This window comes from Zea mays, chromosome 3 (genome assembly GCF_902167145.1).
Source record: "Zea mays cultivar B73 chromosome 3, Zm-B73-REFERENCE-NAM-5.0, whole genome shotgun sequence".
Lineage (NCBI taxonomy): Eukaryota > Viridiplantae > Streptophyta > Magnoliopsida > Poales > Poaceae > Zea > Zea mays.
The window spans coordinates 147,804,456-147,812,000 of record NC_050098.1 but is presented as its reverse complement, the minus strand read 5'-3'; positions in this window follow the sequence as shown (position 1 = coordinate 147,812,000).

Genomic DNA, 7,545 nt, shown 5'->3' with positions numbered 1-7,545 from the left:
CTTTTGTTTCTCAATTTTCTAATCTTAATTTGTAGTTGTTGTCTCCTGGTCAGATCACTAATCATAATTGTCGTTGAGTCTGACTCTTGCTTTGTTAAGGATCATCGTACGGGGACCTTAGTTGATACTGGCCACCGGCTCCATGATCCTCCTTGTCTTTGGGAGCTTGACTGGTCGTTTCTTCCTTCAGCTTCCACTCGTTGCCAGTCCTCCTCCACCATTAATGCCACTGCTTTTACCGCCACCACTTAGTCAGCTTCACTCAGTGGCACCATCATCTTGGTCACATGTGTGGGTCTCGTCTGTCATCACTTGTTCGTAGTGGTGTCCTTGGGAAGGTTTCTAGTGATATCTCCCTCCCTTGTATGGGCTATAAGCTTGGCAAATAGCTACAGTTTCCCTATTCGAGTAGTCAGACAGTGTCAACTAGACCTTTTGATCTTGCTCACTCTGATGTACGGGGCCTTACTCCCTTCGTTTCAAAAGGGGGACATCATCATTATGTGACCTTCATTGATGATTTTTCTCGTTTCACATGGGTGTATTTCTTGGATTCATGAGCTCAAGTGCTCACTGCCTATCAGAGTTTTGTTGCTATGGTTCACACCCAAATTGATTCTCCCATTCATGTTTTTTGGATCAACTCTGCTGGTGAGTATACTTGTCTCGTGTTCTCTGTCTGTTTCTTGCTGAGCAAGGCACCCTTCCTCAATATTCTTGTATTGGTGCTCACGCTTAAAATGGTGTTGTTGAGCATAATCACCACCATCTCCTTGAGACTGCTCTTGCTTACTCCTGACATCCTCTATTCCTCCTCTATTTTGGGTTGAACCTATGTCTACAGCTATTTACCTCGTGAACATTTAGCCTTTAGTTGCTCTTCATGGTGTCACTCCTCTTTGTGAATCATCCAGGCCCCTTAGTGATGTTTTGGTAATTAATGACAACCATTTGTGGACTAACAATTCTTGGAGAAATAAGAATGAAGGCTGGACCACAGAGAATAGTATGTTTTGGAGACTTAAAGCATTGATTGTGGATCAAGCGAAGGAAAAGGTATAATATAGGTTTTGTTTTCTTGCCGGTCTCCAGGTGTTTAGAGAAGAAATTGACCGGATTAGTAGGCTAGATAGTCGTACTATAAAGAGGGGTCAATGACTTTGGTCTATGTAAAACTTAGTGCCTCATAAAGCATCTAATAGTTGCATTTGCATGAGGACTAACAACGCTTCCGATTTTGATAGTTAAAATATTTTTAAAAGTGTGTTTGGAAAGTGGTTATGTTCTGTGGTCGGTGGACCATCCGGGCCATGAGGCTGGACCGTCCGCTTCCCACTCAGAGAGGTCCGAAGTATGTTCATTTTGGAGTGGTTCGGAATGTTTGTAATGCAGACAGTCTAGGCCTTTGGGCCAGACCGTCCATAGTCCTGACTAGAGAGGGTTTGTGATTGCACAAGTCCATGTGTGCTTGTGCGGACCATCCGACATGGGTCGGCAGACCGTTCGCAAGTGCTAAAACAGATTTGGGCAGGGGTTGTGTGTTTTTGGTCGAATGTACTACAGACTGTCCGAGGTTTGAGCCCGGACAGTACTGACTCCTGTTCACAAACCGTCCGACCTTGGAGGGCGGATCGTCCGCCTGTGTAAGTCAACTTGGTCAGTGCTCGGGTGCCTTAAGTTGACAAGTCTCAGACCATCCGGCCAGGGTTGGCGAACCGTCCAGGCCTACCTTTTTCTGACAGCTCTAACACGTTTCAAATGGGTAATATAGTCGATAATGGTACGACGGACCATCCTGTCATAGGGCGCGGACCGTCCGCGTGTGCGGAGAAGGTGTGCTACTTGCACATAATGGCTAGTATAGAGTGCAGAGCTATAAATAGAAGTTGAGCTCATGTGTGAGGACTTTCTTGGCCATTCCTAGCACACATTGAGGTAGTTTGTGATCCTCTAACTCATTCTCTCACACTTTTTGCTTGGGATTGCATTCTAGTGAGAGATTGAGAGCTGCATCATTTGGTGATTCTTGAGGCACTAGGTGTTACACCGAGCAACCGTCAATGGCTTGTTACTCTTGGAGGTTGTCGCCTCCTAGACGGCTCAGGTGTTGTCTCCGTCAAGCTCTCCGTGAAGATTGTGGAGGAGATGTGGTGTTGATTGTGAGGTGTTCGCGCCTACCTTGCTGGAGCAGCAAAGGCGACGCTAGTGGAATCGAGGTATTGAGTGATTTCTAGTCCACTTGACTCAAAGATCAAGTCGTGTCTTGATAGAGGAGCAAGTGAGAGATTGAAGTCCACCTCAACGTGGATTAAGGCTGATCGGCAAATCACCGATACCATAGGATAAAATTTGGTGTCATTCTCTTTACTCATTACTTATTACTTTGCTAGTAGTTAGTAATTTGTGTATTGCCTTTCATTTCTAGCATTGCCATATTTGTTTCTCATAGATTACTTACTTGTTGTAGCTAGAGAATTTATATCTCTTGTTGTATTGATTAAATTTCTCTAGTGTCTTTGATTTTAGTCAAAACCGTCTATTCACCCCCCGCTAGTCGGTGTCCTAGATACTACAAGTGGTATCAGAGCCGAGGGCTCCATTGTTTGTGGATCTAACCATCTCGGAGTTGGACAAAATGGCTAGTAACAACAATGTTCACATGGGAAGCCACAACATTTTGATGGGAACAATTATGGCTATTGGAAAATAAGAATATCAATGCATCTTAGAGCAATGGGTGGAAAGATTTGGCCAATTGTCAGAGACGGATTTGTTGTATTGAATCAAGATGAACCATCACCTAGTGACAATGAAAATGTTCTAACAAATGATCAAGCCATGAATGTGTTCTATGAAGCTCTGGACATCAATGAGTTCAATAGAATCAAGAATCTCACAACCGCTCATGATATTTGGATCAAGCTAATGGAAATCCATGAAGGAACTGCAATTGTGAAGAGTGTCAAACTATATGTGTGCAAAGGAAAATTTGAGCAATTTATCATGAAGGAAAATGAAAGTGTATCCGACATGTTCAACCGGTTAAATGAGATAGTAAATGAGCTCAAAGGACTTGGTTTTGATGTACCTGATGCGGATTTCACTCATAAGTTCCTTAGATACCTTCTAGAGAAATATGACACTATTGTAACCATGCTAGTGAGAAGTGATTTGACTATAATATCTCCAACAAAGTTTTGGGAGAAATTCTTACTCAAGACATATTCAAGAAATCTCAAGCTGAGGCCATAAGTTTGGCAAAGAAAGTGAAAGGTGAATCAATAGCTCTCAAGGCTAAAGCCTCTAAGGCAATAGAGAAGGAAGAAAGCGATGGTGAAGGAACTGGAAGTAAGAGTGATGAAGAATTGGCTCTCTTTGTGAAGAAGTTCAACAAGCTCATGAAGAAAAAAAAGTCAATTTAGAAGAGGTCAATCATCAAGAAGGAATGCTTTCAATGATAGAAAGTGCTTTGAATGTGGGGAACCCGATCTCATTGCAATGAATTGTGTAAGGAAATGGACCCCGGGACATTTGGCTTAATAGGTTTTGGTGTTTGATGATCAACATAACATGTGGACTAATGTGTTTGCTAGTGTTTGTGTTTGTAGTTCACAGGATGCTAAAGTTACTTGGACCAATACATTGAGGAAAGCAACACCTCAAAAGAAGACATTATGAAGATAAAGTGAAGTTCAAGAAACAAAGGAAGTGTTGTCTGCGGATTGTCTGGTATGGAGCACCGAACTGTCCGGTGCCACACGTCGGACTGTCCGGTGCACCAGGAACAGTAGCTCTAATTTAATATTACTATTTATTTTACTTTAGAAAACTAGTTCTAATTTATGTATAAATAAACACTTTAAAGTTTAAATCTCTCGAAGAATCTCCTCATCAAATGATACTTTAATTTGTGCCTTGTTCTTTTTAAATACTTAACCCGAACTTAGGATTTTGGGTGTTACACGTCCAGCATACCTTCTTTTTTTCCTTTGTAAATATGTACACAAATGTGACTTGTGCATAGGATACCTTTCTTTCTTTCTTTTCATAAGTTTAGATAAAGCAGAATTTTGATTACTACGACGAATTTACCGTAAAATTGGATGGAGAAAAGAACTATAAGGGCTAGTTTGGAACCCCATTTTTCTAAGAGATTTTTATTTTCCCAAAGGAAATCAGTTCATTTTCCCTTCGAAAAATGAAAATCTCTTGGGAAAAATGGAGTTCCCAAACTAGTCCTAAAGTTACAAAAAACCGAGCTCAAATCAATGTTTTAAATCACCGGAGATAGTTGCCGCTATCGCCAAAGATCGCCTCTGGCAATGCCGCTAGGAGCCTAGGAGATTACAGTTGTGTCGCTATTGATTGGAGACCGCTATTAGTCGGTGAAATCCGCTAAATGGGCCATCTTCTAGCGACAACTAAAGCAAACCTGGGCCATTTTCTTGCGCGCGTCCGACCCAGCCAATTATCGTGCTCAATTTCAGGTGGTGTGCGTATCTCCCTCTGCCTTTTCTTGTGCAAAACTGCAAACCCTAGCTCAGACTCTCTCATTTCCAAAAGGCAGTGGCGGCGGTTGGCTTCAATCTGATGGTGGCGGCTGGCTTCAACGGTTCAACCCGTTGGCGGCGATGGGGATGAAGCAGGAGATATCGTTGCTGCTCCTGTAGGATCTTGGACACTACTCCCTAGCTCCCTGCTAGCGGCAAGCAAGTAGCAACAATCAGGGCAGCACTCCACTAGTATTACTCTCCACTCTCCAACCTCCAATTGTTGTCCAGTTCAACCGGCACCATGTCTCAGCAAGAGAAGCAAACACGCATGTATTCTTCAATAGATGTTCATGTGACATGTAGTGTAGTCCCTTGTAGTTATGTTTTCTATAGCATTTTTTTGGTGATTAAAATTGTTGTAGTAGTTCCATTGATGTAGGCAGTAGGCTACTGAAAAGAAAATAGGGTTAACCATTTCCTATAATTTAATTTGGTGGTTGATAGTCAACACAAACACATGGACTAACTAGTTTGTCTAGAACGCATGTATTACAGATGCATAAGGTTCAACACAAACCATGAAAAGAACCAAGTTAGGGACACAATTTTATTGGAGCAAAAAAATTGAGTGTGCTGAAAATTGGCGCACCAGATAGTGTCCGGTGCACCAGGACCATACAGATGTCAACCAGCCACTCTCGGGAATTCCATAGCACGCTCCGCTATAATTCATCGGACTGTCCGGTGAGCCAGCGGGCAACGCCTATCCAGCGCCAATGGTCGACTCTGCAAAGTGCTACAGTGTCGCGGCAGAAGTCAGAGCAGCGAAGTCAGAGGGCACCGGACTGTCCGGTGCCGCAAGAAGAAAAGTCTCCAACGATCGACCAACTCAAAACCCTAACGGTTAGGTGAAGTGGCGGCACACCAGACAAGGAAGAGTGCCTGTCCGATGGCGCACCGGACTGTCCGGTGCACCCATCGCCAGCAGCCTTGGCCAACGGCTACCATGGTGGTTGGGGGCTATAAATACCCCCCAACCACCACAACCTTTGGCATCCAAGTTTTTCAGAGATCACATTCAATACAAGAGCTATTGCATTCACTCCAAGACACATTTCCAAAGATCAAACCCTCTCCAAGTCTAGAATTCATATCAACCATTTAGTGACTTGAGAGAGAGTGTGTTCGTGTTCTTATGCGCTCTTGTTTCTTGGATTGCCTTTCTTCCTTTCTCATTCTTGTTCTCAAGTGACTTGTAATCAAAGCAAGAGACACCTAAGTTGTGGTGGTCCTTGCGGGGTCTTAGTTACCCGATTGATTAAGGAGAAGGCTCACTCAGTCTAAGTGACCGTTTGAGAGAGGGAAAGGGTTGAAAAAGACTCGGTCTTTGTGACCTCCTCAACGGGGACTAGGTTCCTTGGAACCAAACCTCTATAAAACAAATCATCGTGTTCAATCGCCTTGATTCTTGTTTGATTTGTTTTTTCCTCTCTTCAGACTTGAATTTAATTCTAACGCTAACCCCCGACCTTAGTGTGCATTTAAAGTTTATAAATTTCAGGTTTCGCCTATTCACCCCCCTCTAGGCGGCTTTCAATTGGTATTAGAGCTAGTGCTTCATTAAGAGTCTAACCAACTCGAAGTGATGTCTGGAGATCACGCCAAGAGGGAGATCATGATCGGCGAAAAAGCTGCAAGCTCGGGGAGGACTCTATCAAGGGAGTCTGGCAACAAACACAAGGAGGAATCATCTTCCTCTATCAAGTCGCATCAAAGAGGTGACAAGAAGAAGATGAAGAAGGTGGTCTACTACGAGACCGACTCTTCGTCACCCTCCACAACAAGCTCCGAGTCGTCCACTACTTCTAAGCGCCATGAGCTCAAGAAGTATAGTAAGATGCCCCTACGCTATCCCCGTATTTCAAAGCGTGTTCCATTACTTTATGTACCCCTAGGCAAGCCACCATATTTTGATGGTGAAGATTATTGTATGTGGAGTGATAAAATGAGGCACCATCTAACCTCACTCCACGAAAATATTTGGGATATTGTTGAGTATGGAGCGTAGGTACCTAAGGTGAGGGACAAGGACTATGACTCGGACGAGGCCGCCCAAATTAGGCACTTTAACTCCCAAGCAACTTCTATACTCCTCACCTCTTTATGTCGAGAGGAGTATAATAAGGTGCAAGGGTTAAAGAGTGCCAAAGAAATTTGGGACGTCCTCAAAACCGCGCACGAAGGGGACTAGGTGACCAAGATCACCAAGCGGGAGACAATCAAGGGAGAACTCGGTTGATTAGTCCTCAACAAAGGATAAGAGCTGCAAGCCATGTACAACTGGCTCAAGACCATGGTGAACCAAGTGCGCAACCTCGGGAGCACCAAATGGGATGACCATGAAATGGTCAAGGTTATTCTAAGATCCCTTGTTTTTTGTAATCCTACTCAAGTTCAATTAATACGTGGGGATGCTAGATACAAACTAATGTCTCCCGAGGAAGTGATTGGCAAGTTTGTGAGCTTTGAACTTATGATCAAAGACTCCAAACACATTGTCAACTTGGAGCAAGGTGCCACCTCTACACCCGAGGTGCAACCCGTCGCATTCAAAGCGACGGAAGAAGAGAAGGAGTCTACACCAAGTAGGCTTCCAATCGACGCCTCCAAGCTTGACAACGAGGAGATGGTGCTCATCATCAAGAGCTTTCGCCAAATCCTCAAGCAAAGGAAGGGGAAGGACTACAAGTCCCGCTCCAAAAGGGTGTGCTACCGGTGTGGTAAGTTTGGTCATTTCATAGCTAAATGTCCAATCTCTAGTGACAGGGACGAAGACAAGAAGGGGAAGAAGGAGAAGAAGAGATACTACAAAAATAAGGGCGGCGATGCGCACATATGTCGGGAATGGGACTCTGACGAGAGCTCCACCGACTCTGTGGCGGAACCACCCGGATTATTCCAGCTTAAGTGCCCAAGTCACACCCTTAAGGGCAGCAACACACTTAAACAGGAATAACCCGTCAGTCCCTCGGATCTAGTCCGATAAAGCCAC